General features: G+C 44.3%; 1 protein-coding gene across 13 annotated transcripts in view; it reads right to left on the reverse strand.

Annotated features, from left to right (window-relative positions):
• ELAVL2 (ELAV like RNA binding protein 2) overlaps nt 1–15,812 on the reverse strand; it is a 161,473-nt gene that overhangs the window by 136,243 nt on the left and 9,418 nt on the right. For 3 of the 13 annotated variants that reach the window (XM_073345532.1, XM_073345527.1, XM_073345523.1), the window contains exon 1: nt 7,023–7,593. The exons of 6 other annotated variants lie outside the window; for them this stretch is intronic. The gene's annotated coding sequence lies outside the window, so the exon portion shown is untranslated. Of the gene's footprint in view, nt 1–3,661; nt 3,741–7,022; nt 7,594–15,812 lie in introns of those variants that run through there. 4 more of the 13 variants (XM_073345531.1, XM_073345526.1, XM_073345522.1 and 1 more) reach the window with 2 other exon arrangements.

Genomic DNA, 15,812 nt, shown 5'->3' on the forward strand with positions numbered 1-15,812 from the left:
GCACACCAAGATTCAAGACAACAACAAAAAAATTATTCTCATCTAGTCATAAAACCAGTCACTGAACAGATTAAAAAATTCACAAGCAGTTACTGAACCATATAAGGAAACTCTTCTGTGGTTAAATGAAATATTTCTTGTCCAAGTTCTGACTTTAAAAGTGTTGCATTCTAGTCTTAAGGAATTCTAGGAGAAAGGAGAGATACTCTAAGATGTGGAAAGTCTTGGTGTTACTAGGCATTCTGTGCACCTATCATCAATTATACTATGTAAGCTAAAACAGAAGGGTAAGACCAGAATGAGATAACATCCATGAAATTAAAAGAACAAATTTAAAAGCTGATTACTCTTATTACACAATGCATAACTATTTCCTCTAGGCTCTGGACTCACTGCCACAAGGTATTCTTGAAGTTTAGTAGTATTCAAAAAAGATTAGAAATCAAGCTACATGAAACAGGATAGATTTTAAGGAGAGAGAAAGATTTTTGTGTTTCAGGAGGTAAACCACGCACTGAAATCACAGGGGTTAGTGAAAAATTCCCTATAGGTAATTTATTCCATGGCTGTCCATAGTGTTTTTTGCATCTTCTTCTGAAGTACTTGGTATTGGCCCACCGCCAGACAGTATACTGAATTAACTGAATCCCTGGTCTGATCCAATATGGCCATTCCTATTAGATACTTGCCTTTAGAGATTCAAAACAGTGAACAAAGTTTTCTTCGCAAATATTCCATTTTCAGTTTTTGCTTGGTGCCAAGCCACCAACTTCCATGCCTTGCTAGGATTCATTTCTTTAAGGCAGAGGTGTGGGAGTGGTTGAAGGGTAATGAGACAAAGTTTAAGTAAAGTTGTGCCTCCAGAGGTTTAATCAGTTAATAGGCAACAGAAGATGAAACTCAGCTTATTTCCTGTTCAATTAAGTAACTGCATCCCAACAGAAGCCAGTGATATTTATCCCCTTGCCTTGTTACACATCACAACCATTAGGTACCGTCTATTGGGACACACCAAGGTTTAGTGGTGCCAGTGGTCAGGAACAGCAGGGCTAAGGCACTTCCTTCCACAGGGTGGAGCGCTGCGATAAGCAAAGGAAGCCAGTGCCCCAACTTTCCACATAGTCCTTTCCCCACCCAAGGCGAGCATCTGTACTTATGCACAGTTCACACTCACTTTAGATTGAAATGACAAGAAACCCTTGCATATTTTAAATGCTCACATAGCATTTCTGAAGCATGCTGACCATTCAAGATGCACAAGTTATTCCAGGGTTCTTCAAGCTAAAGGCAATGCAAACTGTGCACAAAAATAAATGCTGCTCCACAGTGCAAGTCGTGATTCCTTGACCTGTATAAGCTGATCCAGGGAGAAGATAGCAGACACATGGTTATGACCGAATGAAATCCAGGAAGAGTGAGGTCAGACCTGGGATGGGGGGAGGTAAAAAGAGGTGCAGAGTGTGGAGAGAATGGATGGACAGGTGTGTAAGAATGAAAGGCCATGTTAAGGGGGGGGGGGGGAAGAAGAGAGAAAGAGTAATCCAAATAGAGGAGTTTACTACAAAGAGTCCAAACCATGCTTCCTGTCACAGCAGCAAGTGCTGCTGCTGAGTTTATCTGAGCTACAACAGATGCATGGACAGAGGAGAAAAATAAGGAAGAAGGGACAGGAGATTCCTGAGAGATTACAGGAAACAATAAAGAAAGGAGGAGAGAAGATGGAGCCAACCAAGCAGTCAAAGGGAAGAAGAGATCGACAAAAGCTATTCAGTCACAAAAAGCACCTCCTCACTAAAAGATTTTGCTGATTTTTTTATGCAAATAGTAAGTACTATATTACAGAGTGTAGGAACAATGACCAAATTATTTGACCAAGACCTGCAAAACTATATATTAGCAAAGAGAAGGATGCACTTAAGTTTTGACACACGTCCCTCGCCACAGAGTTCTGGGAGTAAAATCTTGACACCTCTTCTCTATGATTTGAAGCCTCCAACACACTGAGATCCTTCCCCTTCCATGCTTGCATATGCCTATCTGAACTTTCTTCTGGGTCGAACAAGAATCCTGAACAGTCTCCAATCCTGTCCTTGCCTTCCACCAAACACAGTCCTATTTTTAAAAAGTAACCTAGTTTTTTTTTAAAAAAACTCTTTATCTAGAACTCTTGCGCATCAAGTTATAGCTACATTTCTTCAGTGTAGAAAAGGGAGCCAAAAGTCAGCAGTATCAATAGCCTTTCACCATCCACTCAAACATTACACTTCATTATGTAACTGATACGTTCGAACTCTAAGCTCAATCCTGCAGAAATTTTAGCAAATGGGAACTTCACACTTTTTCTGCAGGTTCACTTTTGCAGTGAGCACATGGGTCACACCAAGGAACAACTCTATGTTGACCCCAAACCAGTATATTTACTGGAGGCGGCTGTTAATGTGCACTCTCTCCTGCCCCTTTTTGTGTTGGCTTGTCTATATAATGCCTGGCCCAACTCAGCAATCACAACAATATCTAGTGGTTTGCAGCCCCTTGCCCCCTGCACTTAGGAAAAATGACTGCATGGACTTGCCAAAGGCTCGTTAGGAAAAATGGCAGCTCGCGTTGCAGAGAGGTGATGATCTGCAGCAAGAAAAGGGAACTACAGATCAGAGGAGATGGGATCTCACTCTGTGGGAAAGAGGAGTCCTTGCAAGAGGAAGAATGCCTCTCTTTTTAGGGGACGTGAACGTGCACAGAGATCGGCAGAGGGGGCGCAGTGTGGGACGCTTTAGTGGCCAGGGCTCTGGGGAGACTGGGCGACAGGCTGGAGGACGGTTTAGAAGGCAGCGCCCCACGAATAAGGGGCATCTGGTCTGCACCTCGGCCAGCCGCTCTACGCCACGCGCCCCCCACCCCCCTCCGCAGCACGCGCCCGCCCCTCCGCCCTTCCCCCAGTCGCTTGCCCGGGGATCCCGGCACGCGGCGCGGCGGCACTCAGAGGCCCCGCTCCCTACCACGCCCAGCGCCTGCCCGCCGCTCCCCGGCTCCCTGCCCCCCCCCCCCCCCGCCTTCCCGTCGCGTGCGAGCCCGCACGGCCAGCGCGAGGCGCGACTTCCTCCGAGAGCCCCGAACAGCGCCCAGCTGCGGCCGTGCCGCCGAGGCCCTTGCACCGCAAGCTGGCGGGGGGAGGGTCCGGCGGCACTTTGCAAGCGCTCCCGCCGCAGGCACAGGCGCCCAGGGCGTGAGCCCCCCGCCGCGGTGAGCTGCGGGTGTTCGGCGGATCCTCGGCGGTGCATCCCCCCGCCCCGGAAAAGCGGCGAACAAAAGGCAGCGGCAGCAGCCAGAGAAATAGCTGGACGCGCCAGCCCCCAGACTCCCGGGCACGCTGCCGTTACGGGAGACGAGACCACAAACGCTTCGCTAGCTACAGCTCCCCAGCAGCAAAGAGCGAGGGCCCCGAGCAGCTGGTTTCCAGTGCACGCAAAGCGAGCTTGCAAACTATGAGCAACTCGGGGAGTCTTAAAAAAAAAAAAAAAAAAGCCCCGCATGCCTTCCCTCCCACCCCCCGAAAGGGAAGCCTGGAGCTTCATCTCAGGGGCAACAGCAGCAGCAGCTCCCACCCGGGGGAAAAAATTTGCTCTCATAACCCGCACAGCCCCGCTTTATTGTTTTAACTTACTCCGGCCCTGCGTTTGCAGCGCCCACGCCAGCAAGGATCCCGATCCAGCTGCGGCAGGGACGAGCGGCCTGGGCGCTGGCGGGAAAATAAAAGGAGCCCCCACCTTGGGCTGCTTGAGTGACACCGGGGAGCGGCCAGTGAGGGCGCCGGGAGCCTGCGGCAAGGCGAGGCGTCAACGTCCCCGACGGGAAGGGACTCCGCCCCGGCCCCACATATAGGGGCGGGGGTATCACGCTCCCTCCCCACCCCCACCCCGGGCCCCAGGGGAATTAGCACCGCCCATAACAACAAGAGTATGGCAGGCTAACCTGGAAAAAGCCTCTGGAGCCCCAGGGTCTTGCAAACGTCCCTTAGCTGCATCCTGCATGGAACTGCTGAGCTGATTCCCCCCAGGGTAAGAAATTATTTTTCTCTTCCCAGCCCGCCCCCCTCCCATCTTTATTTCAGAGGCCAGCTCAAATAGAAAGAAACTTTGCCTGCAGTGTTTGTTCTCGGGAGCTTTCATACACCCAGGGATCCAGTAAATTATTTCCAGTGTGTAAGGGGGCTTGGGGAGGGGCTTGGTAGCCTGTTCTCACTGGGGTCCCCACGCCAGGGTCGGAAGAAGAGCTGTAGTGTAGCGTGCGGCCCCAGCAATCTGCTAATCATGGGGTAGGTGTTTAATACGGAGTCACTCTTCCATCCCCTCCCCGCGCGCCCATTAATAGTAATACTTGTATTGCCTGGAGCAATGTGCCTCTGTACAAACTCATGCCCTCTGCAGTCTGAGTCCTGCTTTAGTCAGAAGAACCAAAGCGCACTTCTAGCAAACAACGAGGCGGTATATTACTGCCCTTGCTCTATGCTGAGTTCATTGTCATTAAACACCTGAGTGCCTCATTAGCCACAACAGATCACCTGCCCCTGTGTAGGACTAGGGGGAAACACACGCTGCCTAAGCAATGCAGTAAGGGCCTCCTGCTGCATAGAGGTGGAAGAAAAGTCGGGGGTTACAAGCAAGATCTCTAGTTTAGCTGTTTCTTGATTCATAGAGGACTGAAGTGTGCTCTCTCTTTTAGGGGAAAGAATGTTTTATGCTGGAGCTCTCCTTATTTTTGCCCCCTCCCTCCATCCTAGCAGGAACAATTTAATATAGATTTGGAGGGGAGGGAGAGAGGACTGTCACGCTCCTTTTTTCCCCTATACTTTATATACGGTATGTTAGTCATAGTCTAAAGACCTGAAGCACCTGCAGCTCAGAAGTCAGAGGGGCCTACATTGCCTCTGTGGCTACCTCCATCTCTCTCAAATAGCTTTGGCTGGAGCTCGCTCCTTTGGACTGAAATAGTACCCAAATCGTCTCCAGCTTGGTCCCTGCTCACATTTCGATTTCGAATTTAGTAGCTCAGTTCATTCCCTGGTTGGAGATAAAATGCACTCTATATATGGGCTTAGCTTCTAGCAACAGCATGCAGTTAATGGTACTTTCTACAGAAATGGCCTGGGGACGAGGTGTTAACATGACTGGATAGTATGGACTAAGTCAAAGAGCTCCGCGTTGGTCTGTAAGATGCACTTTTCAGCTTCGGGCACATATACCCCTCCACCCTCGCAGATGTCTTCTAAACTGCGATATTTGTAAACTATAAATCCAGCAAGGACACACAACCTCCACCTCTCAGTAACTGTCTTGTCTCATAGATCTACTTAATCCTAGTCTACAGCTTCTTTCCTTCAACCTCTAGCAATCTGGATGCGCTTTCTTTGAGGGAGCATGTTTAGCTAGGCAGAAAATAGGCTCCAGTTAATGGTTTTAACTGGAAGAGGATAGTCACATCCTCAAAGCTAAGAACAAGTACTACACGGTTTAATATTCCTTTCGCCCTCCCAGCAATAAAGCTAGCTCTGAAACCTGTCATTATTCGTCAATATATCGTCTCAACACCAATTTCGCTACCAATGCTGGGGAAGCCGAATGAAGGAACATGTCCAGCTACAAATTCACCCCAGTTGTATTGCTCTCATAGTGATTCTTTTCAGATGTGCAATAGGTGGGTACGTAGAAACGTGATGGGCATAAATTAAACAACAATGGCAATGCTTGGTCCTGTCTTTTACCACGCTGCAGTGCAATCCTTTAGCAGCTCTAAAATGCCACCTAATCACACAGTTTAATACAGGACAGGAAGGAGGTTGAAGATGCATTATTTTTAGACCCAGAGCACCCTACTAACCCCCAACCCCGGGCACCCCCCCCATCACCACCTCCTTTTGCTTCTGCCACTAAATGTAAACTTCTCCCATGCAAGCCAGACTTCCCCGCGGTTCTGTTTCCCCTACGCAATAATCGGGAGGCTGCTTTCTCTTAACCAGGGGCAGCATTGAAGTTAAAATTGCAGCAAGCTCGACCAGCCAGTTACAGTCTGGACCAGGAACGCCTCCCGGGTTCAACCATTTTTCTCCGGTGGCAGCTTGACAATAGCGAAGAGAGGGAAACGGGGGCTCAGGCTGCCGGGATGGCTACCGGGCACTTCCAGGGAACCGCTTTTCCCGTGATGAATGCTGTCGCTACAGTAGGACCACGGACAGTGATTGGAGTATACCTCTCTGTCCTTGCCAGCTCACGCCTTTCTACTGCCTCAATACGAAGCATTTTTTAGCTTTCCCAGAACAAAGGGACTCTTGTATCCCGCATGTAGACTGAATCCTCCCCATACAGGCTTTTAATTTTCACTCGAAGGTTTGAAAAATAATCCCCCTCCCTCCCCATATTACAGCAATCCATTCACCCCAACTGGACCTTGCATACCTTCTAACCAGTCATCAGTTTTGACATTACCCCAGCTAATCACACGGGCTGCATGTACTTGGTCCAGACCACTACAACTCATTGTATGCTGTAGCATACATGCCATCTCGTATCCCTTCAGAACTGACAAAATGCTGTTTGGCTAATGCAATTAGACTTGGGGTCTTATCCCGCCTAATCTGCAAACGTAGGTTTATCTTTTCAAAGCGATACTCATTCATTCATCTGCATGATGTGGGTCCCTTCAGATGTTTTACGCGAGTGAGGCATTCAGAGTTAGAAAGGTATTCCTATTATAAGAACTTTAAACCACGATCTAGCTAGTTTATAGCCTAGGTACTGAATATGTACATCTGCTTGAATGCAAAATAATGTATATTTTCTTCTGGTGATCTTAATACTTCCAGGTATTTGTCCTGTTAACACATTGTAATGTACATGAATTGCTTTAAAGGAAACATAAGCATATGTAATAGAGTTAATTCTTTACTGCATGCATCCTACGCTTTCTGGTATTTGATTTAGACAGTGTATTAGCTATAGAAACATTAAAAGAATCAAAACACAACTTACCTTTCTCTCTTCAGCTTAAAAAAAAAAAGTAACGTTGAAGTTCTCCCAATACAAAGGAGTAAGAAGCAGATGGATAGTTCTCAAGACAACACACAAAATCTAAACTGTGGACAGTTCTAAGCGGAAGCAAATAAAATGAAAATGCTTTCCCTCCCAATAGTCCAACACTTAAAAAAAATCAGGAAAATCAAAAGGGAAAGGAAAACTTAAAACAAGGAATGTGACAAGGCTAGCCTCCTATTGCAACACAACTCAACAAAAAGGGGGAGGGGAGAGAAATAAAGGAAGGAACAAAGAAAAGAAGGGATGAAAGGACGCGTTACAAAGACGGTCTCTTTCTCTCTGCCTCCTTGTTTCTTTTTAGTAGCTCGCTACAGAAGTAAAATGCTGCATCTCTAAGTGAGAACAGAAATAAGGGGGGAGGACGTCTTAAAAAGGAGGTGGACTGGATCACACAGATTTATAGCCACCGTATCACCCAGCGCCCCTCTGCTTCCGCACCAGGGTGTGCGTGTGTGTGGCTGCAGCTGTGCCAGGCTTCCACCTATCCCGGCCGCCACGCGCGGAAGTATCCGCCGAAACCCGATACAACGGAACCTGCTGGCAAGCCTCTGCGCCGCGATTGGTGCGACGGGGTTCCTCTGGCGCCGCCCCGGCGCAACAGCCAGTCTCGATTGGCTGCCAGCTGGTGTCAATCCGGCACACTCAATGGAGTCCCGTTTCAGGGTGAGTTGCACCGAGAGGTACCACACTCAGCACTGGGGGGGGGGGGCAATGCGAGAAAATAGGAGCCCTGGAGCAGAAAGCAACGTGGGATGGTTCTGCCTGGACTGTCAGAGTTCCCCGCGGGGTGCAGGCTTGATCCATCAGAAATCTTGCTGGTGTAGAAAGACTCGGTACTGGGGACTGACTGCTGCCGCCTCTTTTGCAGAGTCTTGAACATTAAAATGTCATGCATCGCCTCTGAGGCTCTCTCTTTAAACACGAGCCAAAGAATTGCCGGCACGTCCACCTTGTTTCTCCTGGGTCTGTTTTCATTACTTTCTAGCGCTTCGAGATTGGTCTTAGTGTTTCGGTCTTTGTTAATACATGGGGTGGTCGTTAGACAACGCTTGCAAAGGCAAGAATGGAAAGCAACTATTAGGAAATAGTACTTTCCATTATGTCACCACAGAGTAGGGTAGAATAATTAGACCGTCCTATCCAGAAACCCTCTGTACAGAGCTTTCATTGATAGGTACATCTTAAAAAAGAGGAGTTGATATGGACCACATACTTCTCTCTGTCAGGCAAAACGTATTTCACTAGTCTGCATTTAAAGAACTTTATAGTACTGACCAATTACTGCAGTGATTTCTCCTCTGACAGTGAAGATTGATATTAATTAAGATTTCCAGTGACAAACATCTATGTGCGGGGGCTGGAAGGCTTTTCTTATTTTATCACTCTTATCTTTCCCAGAGAACACAGTTGTCTTTAAGACTGTTATGTTGAATGAGAGAAACAAACCTGCATTATATACTTAACACCTTTCATTGCTCACACTGATCCTTTTATGGCACTTGAACTTACTTTCTGTTTAAAATCCGAAATGCTTCCTAGAACGTATTTGCTTCTTTTCCCCTGATACACAACACAACGGGTATAAAGCATTTACAGTAACAAAGCACTTATGCCCTTCGGAAAGGAACTCCTTTAGATGCTTATTTAGTGCAATCTGGTATTTGCATCCAGCCGGAGGGGGGAGGGGGGAGAAGACACACACAATGATTGGAAGAGAGCAGAAAAATAAATTAGTGTTCCTTGAGAGTGTCCTTGAGTGTTTATAAATGATTAATGGGATGGAGGAGAAACCTGTTTATCTGCGGTTTGGTCCATATAATCGCCATCTCCTATCAACATGACAATAACTAAGTAGTACATACGGCCTGATTTTTTACATCTCGCAAAACCATTTATATTTTAAATGTATCTGACATCTTTCGAGAACAGGAAGATTTTTAGATCATCTGAAATTTAATTTACAGTCTAACAGGAACTTTTTGAACCAGGTTGGAACTCCGAAAAAACGGATTAACTCCTCTGATGAACAAGTGGTGAAAGAGTTGTTCTTTGAACTGAAGAGAAGCCTGGTGAGGAAAATTGCAAAGAATTATCACTGTGATAAACACCTTCCCAACAAGGCGGCTCGTACAACAGTCCTACTTAAATGATGCCTATTTATAGCCAGTTTGTAGAAGTGCATGCATAAATTATGTTTCGAGGAGTTTAAGTTAGTATTCCATAAGGTCCCTTGGGCTTGCGCTATTTTTCGCTTTACTTTGGTCTGTGACTGCTCCTTAATTATAGCAAAAATAACCGTTTAATTGTTTAAATGTCTCTAACGATGCCACACTTAACACCTAAATGTTGGTGCTCTTTAGAATGCGGGTGATGTAATATTGCACACAAATCAAGTTTAGTGTATATAGGAGTAAGTCATATTTTGAAAAAAACGTAGTTAGTGTGTCAGGGCGGGTTTTGAAGTGTGGATCATAACTGAGACTAAGTAGAACAAATAAAACTTATCCGTACTGTGTTGTATTCTTAGGCAAAACTAGATTTACTTAGTGGTTACTTTTTCTTCAGTCTAGATTGTGTAGAATGGGGTTTTTTTAGCAGTTAACACCGTTCCTCAACAGTATATCAGCAGTACGTGGGGGGTGGGGGTAGGGGAGAAAATAAACCCAGTGAAATCTCTGAGTAGAGTCCTTTAATGTATTAGCAACCCCTTTAAAATAACTATTCACTCGTCAATAAATAGCTGATCCTAAATTAAAAGGAGGTTTGGGGGTTTTTTTTTAAAGAAAACTCCGAAACTTATGAGAGATTTGAAACTAGAACTGTGGCTTTTTCAACTTTTCCAGGGAATTAAATGAATCTGCCCGAAGCAGATGCCCAAACACGTCTGCGAGTCAGACTGGGGTTAGTACGCTTTTCAACACAAGAAGAGCCCAGCGGTAATCAGCGCTCAATTCTTGGTAATAAACCCCACACCTTCGTACCCTAACACTTTCGATAGACTTACAATCGCTACCGATGAGGCACGCACGTGGGTTGACACAGTGTACGGAGGGAAATTCAGCAGAAAATCGCCCTTAAAGTCCGTGTCTTGTCATTGGCCCTTCTCCTCTCTGATTCGTCTTCAATCTCCTCGGTTGTACGCAATGGCGGGGGGGGGGGGGGGAGAGAGGAAATGTTCATAGATCCCCCCTCCCCCAACAGTGAAATGCTTTCCCATAAATTATGTATAAATATAAAACGGCCACATACAATCTTGCAGCCGATGACCTTTTGGGTAGAAAGTCGCTTTGTTTACTTTGGGCGCGCGGGGGAGGGGGAGGTGTCTGGCTACAGCACTGGGTTCAAATGTGTTAGTTTTACAGTGCCTTTGCAGGCTTGAAAGCCAAATAACCCCTTTTAGCCACAGATTTGTTTTAAGGCTGCTGAAAACACCCCCATCCTAGGATTAAGACGGGAGGATACTGTACGGGTGATATAAGAACAAATAGGAAATGGTCTGTTTAAACGCTTCAGAGCAAAGAGATGCATTCACTTTACCAGCTAACTTTTTAAAAACCCGCTTCATCCTAACTGACTGGTAGATATCGACTCCACTCCAGCGAGCTGAGCGGATCGGATGGGACCAAAAATTAGACAAAGTTGTAGGGAGCTTGATACTAACGTACCTGAGTCATTACAACCCCCTAGCCGTCTGACTAAGACTAATGCAGGTTGTAGGACCATGGACAGAGACAAGCAGCCCCTCCTAAGGCTTGTCCTGATCCCTAACGCGCAACTGCACTCTCGTTCAAAAACTATTTCTGAGAGCCATGCGACAGAGCACATTCAGCAACATATGGGAACAATGCTGCTTTGGAGTTAAGTAAACTTCCTCTTTCCTTTCTTTCGCCCCCCTTTTTTACAGCGACCATAAAGAGCATCACACTGAAATACGCCTATCCCCAAGCAAAAATCCTCAGTAAAACGTGTAATGTTACTATGGGCTTCCCCCCCCCCCCCGAAGGCACTTCTTATCTCAGACAAATAATTCCTAGTTAGTGTTGTTCATGTGTGAAATTGTAAGCTGGCAATCATGCGTTGTTTGTTTTTTTAAAAAAAAGCCTTCATCTAAAAAGGCCCTCTTTAGGTTGTGTTTACACTGCAAGCTTAGGTTTTGCTCCTGTTATCATAATAAAAAGCGTAAGCTTGAGGCATTTAAAACAAATCGTCAGACTGGTATAGCTTGCTTCAAAAAAACACCTGCTCTTTAAGCGTTGTGTGGGTTGGCGGGGTGGGGAGTTTTGTTTTGTTTTTGCCTGACCCTATTCAGAATACTAAGATCTGTAAACTGTGTCTGAATCCACCTTAGTGTAAATAATGCAACTGACGTTGCTATATTTCTTCTCTCTTCTAGTGTGTAACCCCAAAGCCTTAATGCTACTACAGCCTCTTTCTCAGGGCGAGAGAAGGGGTTTTTGTGTGCGTGGTGGCTTTCTGGAGAGGGTTAAAGGGGAGCGTAAGTTTCGGTTTCTTGAGCACGAGGTAAGAGCGATCACTTGGCTTTCTGCAAGGAAAGATAAATCTTAATCCGACTAAATAAAATAATCATGTAAGTAAACCGTCTGCCTGTTCCTGAGCAGGACTGTGACCTTGTGCAGTTTCTACAGGGAAATGGGAAGAAAGAGGCAGGTCTCTGCTGCACGGCGCTTCTTGTTTGCAGGTAGTTTCTCTCGCTGAAGATTTGTCTTTCCCGTGCTGTGTAATTCACGTTTAGTTTTAAAATAATAGGACCGGGCACACCAGCCAGTCAATCGGTCCCATCGACCCCTTTTGTGCGGAGACCAAACGCTTGCCCGGCCGAGAAAGTGACAGCACCAGGGCACGGTAACAAAGCCATAGTGTGTACCAAAAGAAGAGTGAGGCCCAGAGAGACACCGCAGCTAGAGAAGCCGCTGTCTTATCAGCACAGTGCAGAGATGGAGATGGCTCAAGAGGTCCTCAACAGATAATCACTTGAATAGGTCTGCAACGCGCCAAACTTCACGCTTGATAAGACCAACCCAATGCAGAAAGCAGCACAGATCCAGCTCCTTTCTATTTTATCTGCGCTGTAAATTAAGACATTGAAATTCAGGTGGCGCAGGCAGCATGTTGCGGATAGACCACTAAAGTAAACGGTCATTAGAAAGCTTTCGGCAGCGAGAAATAGGCGTCTGTAACTGGATGTTACTTTAATAATAATTAAGAAGTAGCCACCTGTCTTAAAGTGACAGCTGAGGGGGTGCGGGGGGGGGGGGGGGGGCTACCTTTTCTTTGCCAGCTTTGTCACATGCCCCTGAGTCATTGAACAACCTAGTTGGCTGCGAAGTTTAAAGACCGAGTTTATTGCAAAAGACTGAGTTCCAACTGAAACTGCAATGCTAATTTTAAGTCCTCCCTCCTACCTCCGATGAAGAAAAAGATTCACGGTGACTTAATAAAAACAACCCTCCGCCTGGTATTAAAAAAAATGCAACCTGCAGAAGATAAAAAACATGCTTTTGCGAGCACAGATTAATCAAAACTCTTTGCTGAAGGGAAGTGAAAAGGATAGTTCATGAGTTAGCAGAATTATTTGCATGTCACAAGAAAAATGAGCTAGAGTAGATACTAAGCCATCTATGTAACCAGCAAATCCCCTTCTAACATATGTGTGTTGATTGACTAATGACATCAGATTAGAATACATAGCTCCTCCTTGTTTCAGCAGGAACGCCTTTTAAAAAAAAAACAACCACCAAGCTTAGCTTTGATTTAAAAACTAAATTGCATTTATGGAAAATGCAATTAAAAGGGACATACAGAGAGCACAGGAGCACAACCGTTTTCATAAGGTAGGGGTGAGTACATTTACTTAGCTGTTTTGTGGGTTGGTGCTCAAAAGGGCTGAATAGCCAAACCAGATGCAAGAAATTATCTAATTTTAGCCAGTCTATCATCCCATGCTTTTCTTGGATAATGTTTTAAAACTAGGCAGGTTTTATTTCCTAACAAAAATAAACTATTGGATAAATGTCTGAACTTAACTGTCAGCAGGCCAATAAAGGCCTCTGTCAGGCTGTCACTGGGGCTTGCTAACTGGAGGGCAGAACAGTGAATATGGTGGTATAATGCTGATATTTTTAACAAGGGGCCACCATAAAAATTTGCCTTTATTCTGTGACAAACTTTGTCTAGCAAGGGTGCATGTGATGGCAGAAAGGAAATAAGGAAGTATTATGGAATCCATTAATTTATTTTCCCCTTTTAACAGAAATGCTTTCTCATAACCAAGGAGGAAAGCAGCACCAACCTAGGTCTGGGGAGAGCGAGAGAGGAGGGACCTCAATATTGGTGCACTTTGCTGGAAACATTTATATTTTCTTCCTGGAAAAAAAAATGCTGCCTATATTAATAGTGTAGCAGAGCATTTGTCTAGTCACAAATTTAGAGGGGGGGGGGGGAAACGAGGATAGGATCAACAGCCTTTAGGGTGATCTGCCAGTATCTTTTGTTTGTTTTTGTAATACCTGACACTTGGTGCAATGTGGTCATTTTGTTAAAAAGGGCAAAATCACTTTTTAAAAATATTTTTGAATTGACCCCATGGATAAATTATTTCTAGCAGGGATGATACAGCAGGCTCTGGCAAGGGGGTGAACGCCATTTAGAAAATCACTCTCTTTAATTTGGTGGATGAATAATAAAAGTGTACAGTGAATCCCTGTCCAGTCAAGCATTGTATGGGGATGGGGAGAAATAATCTTTTGTAAAAGAAAGCAATAAAACCCCTAAATTAAAGCACTTTATTTTTTTAAGTTATGCTATTTTCCGTCTAAAAAATAATAATGCTTTTAAGCTCCCCACTGAATTAGGCCAAATACTGTCACAACTTGGAGAATTTGGTGAAATTCTATCATACCAAGAGGCTTCCTCAGGAAACAGGATAGATATAAACTTACTGTAATTAGTACATCCACTCATGGTATTATAGTTATAGAAATATTGACTTAACTGATGGATTTTACTTTTTCAAATGTATGATGTGTGTGTTATATTTTCATTCAATCTGTTGAGGGAAAAGTGCATGTTACACTAAGGTAGCTTTTTTATTCTGCCATCATTTTTCTTGTTGACAGTGTAGTGCACTAAAATACTGGCTATTGCTACTAGTATTTTATTGAAAAAATGTCCCTGTGAAGTCTGGACTGTTAGTACACTAAGTAATTAGATCATCTTCAGATAATCAGATCACATGCATAGTAGATGGAATTTTTTTTGACCTTGTGTAGACCACTTGTTTGAACATATTTCAAATCATTTTAGGTATCTGCTTGAATTTTTTTGTTTTTATTCAATTAAGATGATGAGGGGGGAGGGATAGCTCAGTGGTTTGAGCATTGGCCTGCTAAACCCAGGGTTGTGAGTTCAATCCTTGAGGGGGCCATTTAGGCATCTGGGGCAAAAATTGAGGATTGGTCCTGCTTTGAGCAGGGGGTTGGACAAGATGATCTCCTGAGGTCCCTTCCAACTCTGATATTCTATGATTCTATATGCACCCAGTTTGAAATTAAGATTCACAATCAAGGTCTGCATATAATTATGTATCGATGTGGATGTGTGAGAGTTTGAGGTGAATTTAAGTTTCAACTGAAACTACTGCAGTTATGTGACCTCAGTCTTTTTCTGTAACATAAGCTTAGTTTGATGGGTGGAACCAGATACCCATTACTGAAAGGGAACACTGAATTTAAATATATTTATGTAACATTCTGTCAATAAATACCCTTTCTTCCTTCTTCCTGCCTATCCTCCACCTTTTATCAGTTTTCCTTTTTGGATTTCGCTGCATTTTTTTCCTTCCACTCATACATTTATACATAAGAGGCCCTCTATTCCAAATACTGTGGAATTAAGCTATAGTGATTATTACTTGCAGTGATCAGTTATGTGGATCAAATCTTGTTCTCCAAAAGCCAATTCCCACTGGTGGTGATGTTTGTCCCTCACTTATATCGATCTCTAGGATTTTAGTTGTAAGGATCAGATAGGGAAGGAGTTCTCTGGTTTTCTTCGCAGACAAGAATTTAACATTTTCATGTGAAAATTCTTTACCTGCAGATGATTTAACAATTTATGTGCACGCCCGTTAAAAACAATAATTAAATAGACTTGCACTGGCACTAAAATATCTACTGGAACTTGCTGTGTCTTTGCACAGAAGAAATTTTGCCTCTCTTTCACACGCAAGCTCAGTTTCATGGATCAGAAATTATCCTATAAGGTTCTGAGCTACTTAACTCTCATTGAGATGAGTATATAGGCAGGATCTGGCTCATATATTATCTTTCAGATTTAGCTATCTAAAAGGTTCCCCAACTTGATCCTCAGAATACTGTTAGAGTCCATCTATAATTTTGTGGTCAGCCTATTGTAGTTCTTGAATGTTGCATGTTTGGAATAAACATTATGCTAATATCACCCATGCTGATGCTAAGAAAGTGTTTAGGTTATTACAAGTTTATTGGCCTACGTTGGTGCAGCTGATGTCCTATTTTGACACTACATTTCCTGCTATTGAACATTTGGGCAATTGTGCATCTGATACTGTCTAGAAAGAAACAACTTCTGCACCAGCCAAGTCAATATTTTAAAATACATTTTTTCAAAATTTTATATTCTATAAAAGTAGAACACCCGTCTGAAGAAATAAATCAAGGAAGAAACAGA

Source organism: Lepidochelys kempii, chromosome 5 (genome assembly GCF_965140265.1).
Source record: "Lepidochelys kempii isolate rLepKem1 chromosome 5, rLepKem1.hap2, whole genome shotgun sequence".
Lineage (NCBI taxonomy): Eukaryota > Metazoa > Chordata > Testudines > Cheloniidae > Lepidochelys > Lepidochelys kempii.